The sequence below is a fragment of the Struthio camelus genome, chromosome Z, assembly GCF_040807025.1.
Source record: "Struthio camelus isolate bStrCam1 chromosome Z, bStrCam1.hap1, whole genome shotgun sequence".
In the NCBI taxonomy this organism is placed as follows: Eukaryota; Metazoa; Chordata; class Aves; order Struthioniformes; family Struthionidae; genus Struthio; species Struthio camelus.
In genome coordinates this window covers 89,885,646-89,903,801 of record NC_090982.1, presented here as the reverse complement: position 1 = coordinate 89,903,801, position 18,156 = coordinate 89,885,646, and the positions used below count along the sequence as shown (strand labels likewise).

The 18,156-nt window shown below is 58.6% G+C and overlaps 1 long non-coding RNA gene across 2 annotated transcripts; it reads right to left on the bottom strand.

The window, feature by feature from the left end:
* Positions 1–14,317: 14,317 nt before the first annotated feature.
* On the bottom strand, positions 14,318–18,021 carry LOC138064517 (uncharacterized). Of its 2 annotated transcripts, XR_011137784.1 has the most exons (3): positions 17,548–17,957; positions 17,015–17,098; positions 14,318–15,405 (listed from the first exon to the last, which is right to left on the bottom strand). It is a non-coding gene; the product is annotated as an uncharacterized lncRNA (long non-coding RNA). The 2 variants fall into 2 exon arrangements; XR_011137783.1 differs by having other exon boundaries at positions 14,318–17,098; positions 17,548–18,021.
* Between the last annotated feature and the right edge of the window lie 135 nt (positions 18,022–18,156).

The following is an 18,156-nucleotide window of genomic DNA, read 5'->3' as shown; positions in this document are numbered from 1 at the left end:
AGCTGCGTCCACGCTGCAAGTCAGAGCTCGACCTTCATGGCCAACCACAGATCTCCGCAGAGCTCCCAGCTGTGACACCGCTCCTTCGACTGCCAGACTATGCTTCAGCACCTGCAAAGAAGCCAGAACAGTTACTGAGATGCCAGGCAACTGCGCAGCCCTCCTAGAACTACTCCCTTGTCCAAGGCCCGTAACTGTTCCCACAATTATGACTGACCCTCTACACTGCTCCAGTCACTCTCTCAGGCTCCGTTTTATCGCAAGGATGTCACGGCAGCCCTCACATACAGTCAGGCTCGCTCAGGCACTCGGCCACCTCCAGCCTTCGGTAGATGGTCCTCCTCAGGGAAACTGTGCCGCTGACGGACACTCTCAGAAAGCACTGTCCAGCCAAGGCAGGATAAAAACTAAGGCCTCCAAAAACTCCAAACTCTGGAGACTGAGCTGATGGGAAACTGACTCTGGCCTGGACAATGACAGAAGAAGGATTTTGCTTCACTCGTTCAGGCTGCCTAGCATGTGGCCCAAGTTAGACAGACCGTGCTGGAAATCCCTGTGACGTGACAGCGTGTTGGAAAGCAGAGTTGAAAACAGGCTCCTGGAAGAGGAGCAGAGTAAGGCTGATGTAGGGAAGACAACAGTTTGCATAAAGTCAGAAAACTGGGCTCAATGCCAGCGACACAATCACGACTCCAACTGCACCGCGCAGCAGCCCTGTCTGCGCACAGGCAGACAAGACACAGTAACTGCAGACTGCGCTGACGTGTAAGACGGACAACAGCAGCTCCAGACTGCCCTAGCACACCCTGCCCTACCTGCACCTGTCCTAACACCCGAATACTCAGAGCCTCTGCTAATCTCTACCACATGCTAATGTCTACCACATCCCCCCACAGCATCTTTGGCCCATTAGTGCTCCCCCACTGCACATCCGCAGCCCCATGCCTCTGCACAGAGTCACTGCAGGGGTATCTGACATGACCTGAACCAGGCAGATTGATGGGACCCTCTGGTTGCTACTGATCGTCTCTGCCGAGCACCAATTGCCTCTTGACACCTTCCACACCAGACAAAACACAAAGGAATGATGAACCTTGAGCTGGACAGAGGGACAGGGAGCAGAACAGAAGGAAAGAGGGATAGAGAGCTTGGCTGACAGATGGAAAAAGAAAGAGAAGGATAGAGACCTAGCCCCAGGGTCAGGGCCCTGGACAAAGGAAGAGAAAAAGAGGACAGAGGGCCAGACAGGTGGAGGGCTGAAGAGAGGACCAGGGAGCAGAAGAGAGAAAAAGAGGGATGTAGAAGTGGACAGAAGAATAAAGAGAGGAAAGGAGGGAAGGGGAAGAAGACAGAGGGACGGGAAGCAAAAGAGAAGGGTGGAGAACCAGACAGAGGAACGGGGACTGGAAGAGAGGGAAAGGGAGCCAGTCAGAGCAATGGGAAGAGAGTGAGAAGGACGAAGAGCCAACCAGAAAGGTGGAGAGAAAAAAAAGAGGGAGGGGAAGTCAGACAGAGAGATGAGATAGAACAGGGGAAAAGAGGGATAGGGAGACAAATAGATGGATGGGGAGCTGAACAGAGGGACAGAAATAGAAAGAGAAGGCTGGAGAGGGGGAGAGAAGGCTGGAAAGGTACAAAGAGACAGACAAGAGCAGCAGAGGGATGGGGAGCTGGACAGAGGAACAGCGGGCAGGTAGTGGGACAGAGAGGGGAAAAGGATGATGGAGAGCTGGATAGAGCGATAGGGAGCCAGTCGGAGGGAGGAAGATATTGACAGAGGGATGCAAAGAGTACCAGAGGGATGGGGAACTGGGCAGGGCACTGAGTAGCTAAACAAAGGGACGGGGTATCGGACAGAGCTACGGGGAAAGAAAGAAAAAGATGGAGCGCTGGACAGAGGGACAGCGAATGGAACCAGATGGATCCAGACAGCCCGGAACAGCCCTCAACCCGCTCCAGTTCCACTCACCTGCTGAGCTGCAGAGCTCTCTGTGTACCGCTGGGCCCAAAGTCCACTTGGGCACTGCTGTGCGGAGGACCCGCAGCCACACCGAAAGGCACGTGGAGGCCACTTGTGGGCCTGCTTGCCTGTATCCCTATACCTCCAGAGTGTCTGTGTCTGCAAGAGCGAGGGTACACCCACGGGCCCACTATTCCCCTCTCTCCTTGGCTGGTCCATGAATTGTGGCTTATTACTCACAAGTCCAGTGAGGATGCAGCCAACCTTCCTACAGCCGAAGTTCTTCAGCAGGACCACGCAGAGAATCTTTCCACTGGCATTTGGATTCTCCTGGCCGCTCTTGACACGCTGTAACTTACAAAGGTCTGAGCGCGGTAGCCTGTAGTTCTTCATGGCAGCATGTAGTCGATCCCCGATGTTCTGAATACCTAAGATTAACACAATTTATAAACACAAAAATACTGCCGCTATAGGGTGTACAGTCAAGCTACAATTTCTGCCACCAAAGAAAACCCCTCCGTGTCTGCCAGAATGACCCATATGCATCAGCGCCTATAGCTCAAGGCTAGCAACCCCTCCCAGGTGACGTTCTTCTGGCAGGCTGCGTGTCTGAACTCCTCCGTCTTGCCTAAGAGTCTCCGCTGGGACGTTATAACTTTGTCAGCCAGCGCTTGTTGATGGAGGCACGGTAAAATCCATCATCCTCCGAAAGTATAAAGCAAAGCAAAAAAAAAAAAAATCAGAGCTCTGCAGAAAATCATAAGACAAACCCGTTTATATGCACAAAAGCAGATCTAATATACACACAAGCAAAGCAAACGAGCACAGGCAAGCCACAAATACCGCTTCCCCCAACTCCCCTTTTGGAAGCCATGAAGACACTTGGGTTGCTGTGAAAGGGAAGTTAGACTAAGTAGCTCCTAGAGCTTAATCTTTCAGAAGCCTTCTGTGTCCACATTTTTGGCACAACCGCGCTCTACCCCTCATTCAATTCAGATGCACAGAAGATGATCTGCTTCTTGGTACACTTGCACTGTAACTCCCCCCTTGTTAAGATCAGTGCCCACTGTCCCACTTAGACAGAGGATACTCTGCTGCCTATTTATTTCCCTGACATGAGCTAGTTTAGAGGGAATTGAGCAGATTGGGCTGCATCTGGGCTGATAAAAGGTAAAAGTCTCAAAGACAGTTACAGCCCAGATTGCTTCTAAACAGTCTTTCTCACAGCCAGAGAGTTTCTGTTCGGGCCTCAAAGGGGATGTAAGGATGATGCCACTGGCACCCACTTTCCCTCTACTGCTCTTTTGCAGCAGCGCTGCTCCCACGAAATCAGTAGATGTGGGAATCCTTACTGAAAAAGGCTTGCCTTGTCCTGGGAATTTGAGGGCAGGAGATTTTACAGCCGCTTCTTTCAGTTGAGTGAAAGCAGCATCATGTTCCTTGTTCCAGCTCCATTCCTGACTCCTTTCCCGTAATTCCCACCGTGGTCTGCCGATACCACGCAAGTTATATTAACACTGCCGGAGGAAATTAAATCCTCCTAAAATTGCCCTAAAGTTGGAACTGACAAGAAAGAGTCTTAATTTCATAAGGCTTTAACCTTTTTTCTAGCTACTATATTCCTGTTTCCCCAAATACCATTGCCATATCAGGAACCTGGGGTTGCACCAATTGAGCCTTCCTGAAATTCACCTCTTAATTTTACAATTCAGATACTTCTCTCTCACTCTCACTTCCTCTTCGGGAACTCTGGTCACTTGACTATCATTCCCCTATGATAATAAGTTGCTGTCTTGTAGCTCTTAAAATATGATGCTTCATAGATACATAAAGTCACATGCAAAGAAATATGTATGCAGCATACTTTTTGTAACACGTGCAGACCTTCTGTTATATGTTGGTGATCTGTTATCCTGATCACTATTCCTAGGGATCCTTCCTCAACAGGAGGAATGGGGTTTCCCTTTTGGGGAGATGGAGACAGCAGTTATAACAGCCCTCGGCATCATACGTTACAGGTAAACAGTTTGGTAACAAAACATACAGCAACTAGGGCTAGGTTATTAGACAGGCAGGCACATCACCTAATACACACCTATGCCATCTTCCATGAAACCTTAGTCTGGTTCAGTGTTATTGTACCATTCAATATCCTTTCTCAAACCCTTGTATACACATGCTTAACCAACAATTCTCTCAGTCTTTAACTACATGGAAGAATGACAGCACTTAATTTGCCTGCCTCTGTTTCAAACCTGTTACCTTTTTGATACATCTCCTAGATTATTCCTCCTATACGTGGATGCTTGCCTTAGAGGCAATGACCAAAGGTGAACAACTGGATCACTAGGTCTAGCTGCTTCTCTTCAAAACGTTCTCCTTCAGTGGACTACCCTGCCAAACAAACCCAAAAGACTGATGAGGCCACAAGGGTATAGATTTTTTGCACCACTTCTCCAGGGCTTTCAGGGTGATTGACATAACCCCTGCTCTTCACATTACTCAAAGCTACATTCATCTACTGCCTAGGACTAACCTGTTTCTATTTTAAGAGGGGGTTGTTGTTTGTTTCAACTTTACGTATAGTCCATAATCTGCTATGCATCATCTCTAGCCCCTTCTGCTTTTACAGAACTTTTGGTAATTACAGGTGGTAATTAATAGCACCCATTGTCCCATGGATTGGAGTAACACATCTCTCCTTCTCTGAGGACGTGCCTAAGACCCACACTTTTTTCTACAGTATGGTTGGGGGCTTCCCATAGCCCTTCAGCGTTCCCTTAGGCTTTTCCTGAGCCTTTTATTTGTTTAGGTTATTCCTTAGCCTGCAATTGTATGTTAATGTTCTCCTTAAGCATTGCACAGAGCACAATTATCCTAGACCAGCCGCATTTAGAAAGTCCTCTTGCAGGCACAGAGGGTCCCGAGAGGTGGCTCAGAAAAAGAGAGAGAAAAATCGGTTTGTCATCTGTGCACCCACCTGCCAACATTCTTCACCAAGAAGTGCTGCAAATTCTCTTTTCTCCAAAGCAGGACTGAGTCAAGGGGGACACAGATCACACCCTCTAATTAGGACACCTCGCTGCTGTGGGGACAGGGTCTAGGAGTGGTTTTAGGACTGTATGGGGCTTGGAGGGGGAAAGTCTGGAGTCAGTGACAATGTTGTGGCAGGGTTTGGAGGCATTTTGGGGTCTGTAGGGGTGTTAGGACAGGATCTGTGGGTGGTTTCTTGGCTTTTGGGGGAGCTGGAAGCAGGAAGGGTGGGAATCTGCAGGGCCCTCAACGGCAGGGGTGCCACCCCAGATGCGTACTGAGTGCACAGCAGTGCTGCATGTGGCTGTCAGCTTTGCAGGAGAAGCCACTGGAAGAGGAGGAAGGATCTACGAGCTTGTACAGAATGCCAGAAGAGGCAGCAGGGAACTCACCAAGAGCCCAGAAGAGCTGTGAAGGACCCCACCTTCCAGACAAGAGGCATCAGGCTGCTGTGCCACTGCTGGAGACACCCACACTCCTGTGCAGCATACGCGTGCCTGGGGAGATGTAAGAGGCAACGGAGGACCCATCGACACACACTGGACTGGGGAACCCCACAGCTGTGGGGCAGCTGTGCAGGAGGGCGCGGGGCTCAGCGAGGCTCAGCAGGGGTTACAGTCAGTTGGTACCCGGGTTGGCTGGGGCCCACAGTCTGTGCCTGCGACTGGGGGAGGCCTCAGGGCGCCTGGGCGTATTTTTCCCCTGTCCACCTTCTCGTTTCCCTAGCTACAACTCTCAAGTAAACGTTCTCGGCGCTGCGCTAACTGCACCTGGCTCAAAGTGACCTTAAGTCGGTTTGGTCCGGTAGCTTTAAGCTTCCTTGCGACTTACCAGCACCCTCGGGCAGGCCTGCCGCGACGGGAGCCGTCCGCCCAGCGCCGCTCCGGGGCCCGCCAGCCTCGCCGCTCCTCCCGGCCGCCTCCGCAGGGGCGAGCGCCCGCCCCGGCCGCGCCAGGGAGGAACCGGGGCCCTGAGGGCGACACACGGCAAACGGACGGTCAAACCCGCGCTCCCGGCAGACCCTGGGCCGCGCTGCCGGCGCGGCGCGGCGCCAGGCACGAGCCCCCTCCCCAAATCTCGCCCCGCACCTCCGCCTCCACGCAGCGACGGCCCCCGCGGGCAGAAACCGCCCGACGCCCGCGGCCGCCCGAGGGGACGCGCTCACCTCACCGGGGCCCCCAGATCTCCGACTCCGGGCGGCCTCGGCCCGCACCCGCCGCCGCCCCAGCGAAAACTCCGTCCCCGCGCGCCGCCATGCTGCTGCCCGCCGCCGCGCATGCGCCGCCCTCCGCGCATGCGCCGATCGCGAACGGGGCGCGGGAGCGCGGGGGGCCCGGCTCTCGAGCACCGCGCATGCGCCCCGCTTCGCCTGCAGTACCCACTTTTCGCCAGCCGAGGGCACGAACGAGCGCCGACGAGCAAGTGCACCTGCGCCCCGCTTCGCCACGCCGAAACCACTGCGCCTGCGCCCCGCTTCGCCTGCAGTACCGATTTCTGGCCAGCCGAGGGCACCAACGAGCCACGCCGAAACCACTGCGCCTGCGCCCCGCTTCGCCTGCAGTACCGATTTCTGGCCAGCCGAGGGCACCAACGAGCCACGCCGAAACCACTGCGCCTGCGCCCCGCTTCGCCTGCAGTACCGATTTTTGGCCAGCCGAGGGCACCAACGAGCCACGCCGAAACCACTGCGCATGCGCCCCGCTTCGCCTGCAGTACCGATTTTTCGCCAGCCGAGGGCACCAACGAGCCACGCCGAAACTACTGCGCATGCGCCCCGCTTCGCCTGCAGTACCGATTTTTCGCGCTGCAGTACCGATTTCTGGCCAGCCGAGGGCACCAACGAGCCACGCCGAAACCACTGCGCATGCGCCCCGCTTCGCCTGCAGTACCGATTTCTGGCCAGCCGAGGGCACCAACGAGCCACGCCGAAACCACTGCGCCTGCGCCCCGCTTCGCCTGCAGTACCGATTTCTGGCCAGCCGAGGGCACCAACGAGCCACGCCGAAACCACTGCGCCTGCGCCCCGCTTCGCCTGCAGTACCGATTTCTGGCCAGCCGAGGGCACCAACGAGCCACGCCGAAACCACTGCGCCTGCGCCCCGCTTCGCCTGCAGTACCGATTTTTGGCCAGCCGAGGGCACCAACGAGCCACGCCGAAACCACTGCGCATGCGCCCCGCTTCGCCTGCAGTACCGATTTTTCGCCAGCCGAGGGCACCAACGAGCCACGCCGAAACTACTGCGCATGCGCCCCGCTTCGCCTGCAGTACCGATTTTTCGCGCTGCAGTACCGATTTCTGGCCAGCCGAGGGCACCAACGAGCCACGCCGAAACCACTGCGCATGCGCCCCGCTTCGCCTGCAGTACCGATTTCTGGCCAGCCGAGGGCACCCACGAGCCACGCCGAAACCACTGCGCCTGCGCCCCGCTTCGCCTGCAGTACCGATTTCTGGCCAGCCGAGGGCACCAACGAGCCACGCCGAAACCACTGCGCCTGCGCCCCGCTTCGCCTGCAGTACCGATTTCTCGCCAGCCGAGGGCACCAACGAGCCACGCCGAAACCACTGCGCATGCGCCCCGCTTCGCCTGCAGTACCGATTTCTGGCTAGCCGAGGGCACCAACGAGCCACGCCGAAACCACTGCGCATGCGCCCCGCTTCGCCTGCAGCACCGAATTTTCGGGCTGCAGTACCGATTTCTGGCCAGCCGAGGGCACCAACGAGCCACGCCGAAACCACTGCGCCTGCGCCCCGCTTCGCCTGCAGTACCGATTTTTCGCGCTGCAGTACCGATTTCTGGCCAGCCGAGGGCACCAACGAGCCACGCCGAAACCACTGCGCCTGCGCCCCGCTTCGCCTGCAGTACCGATTTCTGGCCAGCCGAGGGCACCCACGAGCCACGCCGAAACCACTGCGCCTGCGCCCCGCTTCGCCTGCAGTACCGATTTTTCGCGCTGCAGTACCGATTTCTGGCCAGCCGAGGGCACCAACGAGCCACGCCGAAACCCAGTGCGCATGCGCCCCGCTTCGCCTGCAGTACCGATTTCTGGCCAGCCGAGGGCACCAACGAGCCACGCCGAAACCACTGCGCCTGCGCCCCGCTTCGCCTGCAGTACCGATTTCTGGCCAGCCGAGGGCACCAACGAGCCACGCCGAAACCCAGTGCGCATGCGCCCCGCTTCGCCTGCAGGACCGTTTTTTCGGGCTGCAGTACCGATTTCTGGCCAGCCGAGGGCACCCACGAGCCACGCCGAAACCCAGTGCGCATGCGCCCCGCTTCGCCTGCAGTACCGATTTCTGGCCAGCCGAGGGCACCAACGAGCCACGCCGAAACCACTGCGCCTGCGCCCCGCTTCGCCTGCAGTACCGATTTCTGGCCAGCCGAGGGCACCAACGAGCCACGCCGAAACCACTGCGCATGCGCCCCGCTTCGCCTGCAGTACCGATTTTTCGCCAGCCGAGGGCACCAACGAGCCACGCCGAAACCCAGTACGCATGCGCCCCGCTTCGCCTGCAGTACCGATTTCTGGCCAGCCGAGGGCACCAACGAGCCACGCCGAAACCACTGCGCATGCGCCCCCCTTCGCCTGCAGTACCGATTTCTGGCCAGCCGAGGGCACCAACGAGCCACGCCGAAACCACTGCGCATGCGCCCCGCTTCGCCTGCAGTACCAATTTCTGGCCAGCCGAGGGCACCAACGAGCCACGCCGAAACCACTGCGCCTGCGCCCCGCTTCGCCTGCAGGACCGATTTTTCGCGCTGCAGTACCGATTTCTGGCCAGCCGAGGGCACCAACGAGCCACGCCGAAACCACTGCGCCTGCGCCCCGCTTCGCCTGCAGTACCGATTTCTGGCCAGCCGAGGGCACCCACGAGTCACGCCGAAACCACTGCGCATGCGCCCCGCTTCGCCTGCAGTACCGATTTCTGGCCAGCCGAGGGCACCAACGAGCCACGCCGAAACCACTGCGCATGCGCCCCGCTTCGGCTGCAGTACCGATTTTTCGCCAGCCGAGGGCACCAACGAGCCACGCCGAAACCCAGTGCGCATGCGCCCCGCTTCGCCTGCAGTACCGATTTTTCGCCAGCCGAGGGCACCAACGAGCCACGCCGAAACTACTGCGCATGCGCCCCGCTTCGCCTGCAGTACCGATTTTTCGCGCTGCAGTACCGATTTCTGGCCAGCCGAGGGCACCAACGAGCCACGCCGAAACCACTGCGCATGCGCCCCGCTTCGAATGCAGTACCGATTTCTGGCCAGCCGAGGGCACCAACGAGCCACGCCGAAACCACTGCGCCTGCGCCCCGCTTCGCCTGCAGTACCGATTTCTCGCCAGCCGAGGGCACCAACGAGCCACGCCGAAACCACTGCGCATGCGCCCCGCTTCGCCTGCAGTACCGATTTTTCGCCAGCCGAGGGCACCAACGAGCCACGCCGAAACCCAGTGCGCATGCGCCCCGCTTCGCCTGCAGTACCGATTTCTGGCCAGCCGAGGGCACCAACGAGTCACGCCGAAACCACTGCGCATGCGCCCCCCTTCGCCTGCAGTACCGATTTCTGGCCAGCCGAGGGCACCAATGAGCCACGCCGAAACCACTGCGCCTGCGCCCCGCTTCGCCTGCAGTACCGATTTCTGGCCAGCCGAGGGCACCAACGAGCCACGCCGAAACCACTGCGCCTGCGCCCCGCTTCGCCTGCAGGACCGATTTTTCGCGCTGCAGTACCGATTTCTGGCCAGCCGAGGGCACCAACGAGCCACGCCGAAACCACTGCGCATGCGCCCCGCTTCGCCTGCAGGACCGATTTTTCGCCAGCCGAGGGCACCAACGAGCCACGCCGAAACCACTGCGCATGCGCCCCGCTTCGCCTGCAGTACCGATTTCTGGCCAGCCGAGGGCACCAACGAGCCACGCCGAAACCACTGCGCCTGCGCCCCGCTTCGGCTGCAGTACCGATTTTTCGGGCTGCAGTACCGATTTCTGGCCAGCCGAGGGCACCCACGAGCCACGCCGAAACCACTGCGCATGCGCCCCGCTTCGCCTGCAGTACCGATTTCTGGCCAGCCGAGGGCACCAACGACCCACGCCGAAACCACTGCGCATGCGCCCCGCTTCGCCTGCAGTACCGATTTCTGGCCAGCCGAGGGCACCAACGAGCCACGCCGAAACCACTGCGCATGCGCCCCGCTTCGCCTGCAGTACCGATTTTTCGCCAGCCGAGGGCACCAACGAGCCACGCCGAAACCACTGCGCCTGCGCCCCGCTTCGCCTGCAGTACCGAATTTTCGGGCTGCAGTACCGATTTCTGGCCAGCCGAGGGCACCAACGAGCCACGCCGAAACCACTGCGCATGCGCCCCGCTTCGCCTGCAGTACCGATTTCTGGCCAGCCGAGGGCACCAATGAGCCACGCCGAAACCACTGCGCATGCACCCCGCTTCGCCTGCAGTACCGATTTTTCGCCAGCCGAGGGCACCAACGAGCCACGCCGAAACCACTGCGCATGCGCCCCGCTTCGCCTGCAGTACCGATTTCTGGCCAGCCGAGGGCACCAACGAGCCACGCCGAAACCACTGCGCATGCGCCCCGCTTCGCCTGCAGTACCGATTTCTGGCCAGCCGAGGGCACCCACGAGTCACGCCGAAACCACTGCGCATGCGCCTCGCTTCGCCTGCAGTACCGATTTCTGGCCAGCCGAGGGCACCCACGAGCCACGCCGAAACCACTGCGCCTGCGCCCCGCTTCGCCTGCAGTACCGATTTCTGGCCAGCCGAGGGCACCAACGAGCCACGCCGAAACCACTGCGCATGCGCCCCGCTTCGCCTGCAGTACCGATTTCTCGCCAGCCGAGGGCACCAACGAGCCACGCCGAAACCACTGCGCCTGCGCCCCGCTTCGCCTGCAGTACCGATTTCTGGCCAGCCGAGGGCACCAACGAGCCACGCCGAAACCACTGCGCCTGCGCCCCGCTTCGCCTGCAGTACCGATTTCTGGCCAGCCGAGGGCACCAACGAGCCACGCCGAAACCACTGCGCATGCGCCCCGCTTCGCCTGCAGTACTGATTTTTCGGGCTGCAGTACCGATTTCTGGCCAGCCGAGGGCACCAACGAGCCACGCCGAAACCACTGCGCATGCGCCCCGCTTCGCCTGCAGTACCGATATTTCGGGCTGCAGTACCGATTTCTGGCCAGCCGAGGGCACCAACGAGCCACGCCGAAACCACTGCGCATGCGCCCCGCTTCGCCTGCAGTACCGATTTCTGGCCAGCCGAGGGCACCCACGAGCCACGCCGAAACCACTGCGCCTGCGCCCCGCTTCGCCTGCAGTACCGATTTCTGGCCAGCCGAGGGCACCCACGAGCCACGCCGAAACCACTGCGCCTGCGCCCCGCTTCGCCTGCAGTACCGATTTCTGGCCAGCCGAGGGCACCAACGAGCCACGCCGAAACCCAGTGCGCCTGCGCCCCGCTTCGCCTGCAGTACCGATTTCTGGCCAGCCGAGGGCACCCACGAGTCACGCCGAAACCACTGCGCCTGCGCCCCGCTTCGCCTGCAGTACCGATTTCTGGCCAGCCGAGGGCACCAACGAGCCACGCCGAAACCACTGCGCATGCGCCCCGCTTCGCCTGCAGTACCGATTTCTGGCCAGCCGAGGGCACCAACGAGCCACGCCGAAACCACTGCGCATGCGCCCCGCTTCGCCTGCAGTACCGATTTCTGGCCAGCCGAGGGCACCAACGAGCCACGCCGAAACCACTGCGCCTGCGCCCCGCTTCGCCTGCAGTACCGATTTCTGGCCAGCCGAGGGCACCCACGGGTCACGCCGAAACCACTGCGCCTGCGCCCCGCTTCGCCTGCAGTACCGATTTCTGGCCAGCCGAGGGCACCAACGAGCCACGCCGAAACCACTGCGCATGCGCCCCGCTTCGCCTGCAGTACCGATTTCTGGCCAGCCGAGGGCACCAACGAGCCACGCCGAAACCACTGCGCCTGCGCCCCGCTTCGCCTGCAGTACCGATTTCTCGCCAGCCGAGGGCACCAACGAGCCACGCCGAAACCACTGCGCCTGCGCCCCGCTTCGCCTGCAGTACCGATTTCTGGCCAGCCGAGGGCACCAACGAGCCACGCCGAAACCCAGTGCGCCTGCGCCCCGCTTCGCCTGCAGTACCGATTTCTGGCCAGCCGAGGGCACCCACGAGCCACGCCGAAACCCAGTGCGCATGCGCCCCGCTTCGCCTGCAGTACCGATTTCTGGCTAGCCGAGGGCACCAACGAGCCACGCCGAAACCACTGCGCATGCGCCCCGCTTCGCCTGCAGTACCGATTTCTCGCCAGCCGAGGGCACCAACGAGCCACGCCGAAACCACTGCGCCTGCGCCCCGCTTCGCCTGCAGTACCGATTTCTGGCCAGCCGAGGGCACCCACGGGTCACGCCGAAACCACTGCGCATGCGCCCCGCTTCGGCTGCAGTACTGATTTTTCGGGCTGCAGTACCGATTTCTGGCCAGCCGAGGGCACCAGCGAGCCACGCCGAGCAAGTGCGCCTGCGCGCTGCGGCTGCCTGCAGTACTACGCTGTTCGTAGCTGAGGGCCGCAGGGAGCAGTGTCGGGGCGGCGCGCATGCGCGAGGCGGCTGGTTGGCTGGCAGGCTTTCATCGCTCGAGGGGCACCAAGGAACCGATGCGTCCAGGACGCATGCGTTCGTCGGCTGGCTGCACTATTGGGGTGGCATCACCCGAGGGCAGCATGGAGCACATCTGGAGCAGTGCGCATGCGTTAATCCCCTGCCTGCAGTACCGGTTCGTAGTCACTTGAGGGCAGCAGGGAGTAAGCGGGTCGCCCCCCCAATGCGCATGCGCCACTCCGCTTGCCGCAGCCGCGAGCCGGTCTGATCCAGTGCGCATGCGCGACCCCGCTGGCCTAGGCCGGCAGCGGCCGCCGCCGCTCCCCGCACCCTCCGGTCGGGCCGCCCCGACCCTTTCGTACCCTCCCCCCGGGCACCTGTGTCCTGCAGGAGGAGACGGTGGCGGGGACCTCACGAGCACCCCGTGTCTCGGCGGCGGTGCAGCACCGGGGCGCAGCAGCGCCGAGGGGTGGTGGCGGTGGCAGTCGCGCCTGGGGCGAGCAGGCCTCGGGTGGCAGGGCGCGCCGGGTGCCCGCAGTCAGGGCCCAAGGCAAGGGCCCCAGCCGGGCCTCGTCCTCGGCCTCCTCGGTTTCTGGCAAGCGTGCTTACAGCCGTTTTTCCATCCGGACAGGGAAAAGAGCCTCCTGCCAGTTCTGCTCCTGACTCTTCCAGAACCTCCCACTGCGGTGCTCTGCTGCTACCAGAAAAACGACGGATATGCTGCTCTAAGAAACGCGACCCTCTTCCTCAGCACTGATGGGAAGGACCCTTTATTTCACACAGAGCTTTAACCTTTCTTCTTCTGTCAGCGGGCCGTTTCCCCAATTACAGTACCTTTATAATGAGCCTGGCGTTGCGCTGTGTGCTGTGCACCAACCGGCCTTGAATCCTGTCCCTTCCAGTCAGTTTTAAGGCTCAGGCACCTCGCTCTCACACCTCTTCGTCCGTAGCTCTGCCCACCACAGCACTGTCCACGAAAGGTAATGCCTTTCCTACCTCTCTGCAGGCAACCCGTCTAAACCGTCTCTGACAACGACCACGTGTTAGTGCAGGCACACTGTGAAACCCCAACCAGACCTGAGGAAAGGTGTACTGTTTCTCTCTCCATGTGAAAGCCAATCTGTAAATCGATTTTTCTCTAGTGAGGGGAGTGACCAGGAAACAGCCACTTGTTATCTTGTCGCTTACCAACACCCTTGGGTGCACGAGGTACATCACAGCTATCCTCCCCGGGACGCCGCGCAAAAGTCCTTCTCGCGGGACAGCCTGCCTCCCCACACCTCCAGGCCATCTGCATCTACACGAGCGAGGGCACACGTACAAGTCTGCTCTGGGGAGGAACCTCAGCCCTAAAGGCAGGAATTAAAACAAAGACAGGGAGAGGCAAACATGTGTTCAGGGCAGACCCTGCCCTGTGCCCGCACGGAGCAGAGCACTGCCAGGCCCCTGAAAGCCCGCACCCTTTTCTCCCCGCAACGCATGCCTTGAGGTGGGCCGGAGAAATCCAGGCACCCGCAGCCACCCCAGGGACACCCTCGCCTCTCTGGTTCTGCTGAGCCCTCAGCGCAAGGTGGTTCCGGCCCTTACCCGCCACGGGCAATGAGTGCTGCCGCCTACCAGGAGAAACGCATTGCAAGGCAAAGCCTCCGGAATCGTCAGCGGGCGTATGACCGCCCCCTGGGTTTCTTCTCCTCTTCCTCTGCTCTCGAGGGAAGCTCAATAGCTAGTCCGCTTCTTCCTGCCTTTGCATGTCTAGAGCACCGGCTTATCGACTGCTCTCAGCTGCCTCCTGCGACGCGACGTTAGCGCTAGAAGCACATCCACCGTGTTGCTCGGTATTGGCTCAGAAAGGCGTTTGTTTACTAAAGGAAAGGAAAAGGCAAGAGTACTCCTGGGGAGAACACACGTATATGAACGCAAGCACCATATGAGGGAGGTCATATGCAATGGCAACACAATCTCTGCTTTACGCTCAGTTATGACAGTAAGGCAGTAAGCCAAACGAATACTAGTTTCAAACTTTCAAAGCAACGAACTTATAGAAACAACAACAAAAAATCCAAACTGTGATGAGGATTTCCCCAGAGTTAGCCCAGAAATACTACAAACCACAATAACGTATTTGCTTCCCCTCCAAAGGGTTGCAGCTGCATAAAGAGATACCGAGTTTGCCTTTAATCTCTGCTTTATTCAAAAAGGGGAGGGTGCTGACACACAAAGCCAGAAGGAAGGCTTCTCAGGGGAAAAAAAGCCAGAAGCTTGTAAGCGGCACAAAAAAAGCTTTACAAAGGGGGTGGGGGGTGGGGGGTGCAAAAAGCCCAAAAGAGAGAAGAGCTTAACAGAGTGAACTGGTGGTGCAAAATTGCAAAAGGAAGGATCGAGGGGCAGCAAAAAAGAAAAGGAAAAGGAAGGGATGTTGTGGGCTGGGCGAGGGAGAAGAAACAATTCAGGGTTCTGTGGGGACAAGATGGTGAAAGGGAGGACCTCAGGGGCAAAAAGAACCTCAGCGGAGGAACCTACAAGTCACAAAAAGCCAAACTCAGGCATCCGCAGAGCACAAATACTTGACAGGAGGGATCGGGGGAGAATGAAAGGCCAGAAGGTGGGCTCTGGGGTGCACATAATCCAAAGAGAGGTACCTTTCTCAGCACTCATCACGGCAGCACTCCGGCCTCTCCCCGTGCTGAAGATGGGCTGTGCCAGGATTCGCCGTGTCCCCGCGATGCCATCCAGGGCCCATTTACCCACAGCTGGCTCCTTCCCCCCTCTGTCCACACCAAACCCTGACCTGCTTCGGGACAAGAAAGAGCAAAATAAGTGCCAAAACACTGCAAAATGGGTAAATTTGGGGGTAATGGGGAGGGCAGAAGACCATGGGGGACCCTAAGAACCCATCCAGAACGTGTAAGTATTGCTAATAATATTCAAAAGCTGCTTATACTCCTTGTTTTCTTCCCAGGGATTTTTTGCAAGCATATTCTAGATGAGATTTAAAAGGACAAAATTCCATAAAATTTGCAACCCCTAAACAAGCAATGACCTTACTCATTTAGCACTGTCAACCTCCTGCCTTTCTGTTTGTTACGCAAAGTAGATAGTCAAAAGAGAGCTCCGTGACAGTCTGCGCAGTTTTGAAGATTAAACACAAGGGATGTTTGCACAGAGCATCTCTACCACACTAAAGCATGAAAACATCAGCACTCTGATCATCTTTCGAGGTACTGCAGTCAGCAAGCTCAGAAGGCTCGTTCAGTTTCTAAAATATCTGGACTTTTCGAGTAGCGATCGCAGCTTAAAGGCTCTTATTGTCAGAAAAATCTAGTGGCTTGATTACTACAGGTATTATTAGCGGAAGCACACAGCCTTTTAAAAAGGGCAGATACTGTCTTTTACGTTTCCAGTGAATCCTCAGAATTCTCATTGCTTTTCATTAGGAGTCACCTTCAGCCGCAAGAGCGTTAAAAAGACCAAATACTTTGCTGTCAGGTCAGAACTTTCTGCTTCCTGGGGCCTAAAGGGACACGCGATTGTCTGCTAAAACAGGTACTAAACCCCCCAAAAGAGAGAGGGGAAGTCGGACAGAGAGATGGGATGGTACAGGGGAAAAGAGGGATAAGGAGGCGGCAAATAGATGGATGAGGAGCTGAACAGAGGGATGGAAACAGAGAAGACTGGAGAGGTGGATGGAGGGCTGAAGGGGCAAAGAGAGGTACGAAGAGGCAGATAGACAGAGCAGTTGGGGGGGGTGGTGGAGGGATGGGGAGCCAGGCAGAGGGACAGCAGGCAGGTAGTGGGATCGGGAGAGAAAGAGGACGACGAAGAGCTGGACAGAGCGATAGGGAGCCAGTCAGAGGGATGGAGAAGCAGACAGAGGGAAGCAGGTATTGACAGAGGGACGGGAAGAGTACAAGAGGGATGGGGAGCTGGGCAGAGCAACGAGTAGTTAAACAAAGGGATGGGGCACCGGACAGAGCTATGGGGAAAGAAAGAGAAAGATGGAGAGCTGGACAGAGGGACAGGGAGCAGAACCGGATGGACCCAGGCAGCCCGCCCGGGACAGCCCTCGACCCACTCCAGCCCCGCTCACCCGCCGAGCGCTCTGCACACCGTTTTCCCCAAGTCCGCCTGTGGGCCTGCTTGCCCGAATCCCTGCGCCTCCAGAGCGCCTGCGTCCGCGAGAGCGAGGGCGCACGCACGGGCCCACACCGGGGAGGAACCTTGCACTCCGTCACGCCCTTTTACTACTGCTTGTGCATCAGCCCCTTTCAGACCGTCACGTGCGCACGCTTAACCCCCCAAATTCTCTCAGCCCTTAACAACTTCCGTACTCACGGCACCTAGCTTTCCCACGCTCTTCCCCGTCTTGTTTGAAAACCCTCCCAGAGCTCTTCTGTACTTACGTGCTTCCTTAAAACAGCATCACCGAAATCAACAAAACGGGTCGAGCGGCTCCTCCTCAGGTTGCTGGCCCTCGGAACACTATTCTGCAAATGAATCAAACCACCAAGGTCACCGGGAGGTTCCTGTTTTGGAGCTTCCTCTCCCCCCTCCCGCTCCCCCCCCCCCCAAGCTTTCATTACGGTTCCCTAACCTGGGCAAACGCAGGTCCTCCCTTAAGCACTGCAACAGTTTTTATTCTGGGGTCCCAAGTTCCCGTTATTGCTTGCTGCTAGGCAGCAAAGCAAGGCGAGGACAGGTCGGGTCACAGGTAACCCATCTAGCCATCCTAAATTCTCATTTTAGGCCTCGCCGGTTACTCCGGGTAAACAGACCAAAATAAAGCTCCAGACAGGCAGGTGAGGCTTCACACAGACCTCGCGGGCCTGCTAGCGCCAGCGATGCCATAGCGACTGGGCTACCAGGCGCTACTCCCCCCTCTCCTTTGCTGGTCCACGAAGCGTGGCTCACGGGTCACGGTAAGGACGCTGCCAACCTTCCTACGGCCGAAGGCTCCTCTTCGGGACCGGGCAGAGAACCTTTCCGCTGGCATTTGGATTCTCCTGGCCGCTCCTGACACGCGATAACTGACAGAGGTCTGAGGGCAGCAGCCCGTAGTTCTTCACGGCAGCATATAGTCCTTCCCCCATGACATGACAAGTAAGGAACAGACACACTGGCCCACTGCTGCAGTGCTGAGGAGGCACAGGCACCTGGAACGGCAGCTCCTGGCTGCCACAGAGCACGACGTGGCCAGCGGGTGGGAACCCTGTTGACAGCTGCACCTCCTGCCACCTCGACAGGCACAACATGATCTCCCAGAAACCCAGCAAGGGAAGCCAACGCCTCCCGGCATGCCTAACAGATTAAAATGGCCGCCCGGAAGCTCGGTGCTGGGACACTACATCTCCCAGAATGCTCCGCAGATGAAAATGGCCGCCCGGCAGCCCGGCGCCGGAAGACTACTGCTCCCGGCATGCCGCGCCCCCAAAACAACATGGCCGCCCGGAAGCTCGGTACCGGAAGAATACATCTCCCAGAATGCTCTGCAGACTAAAATGGCCGCCCGGAAGCCCGGCGCCGGAAGACTACTGCTCCCGGCATG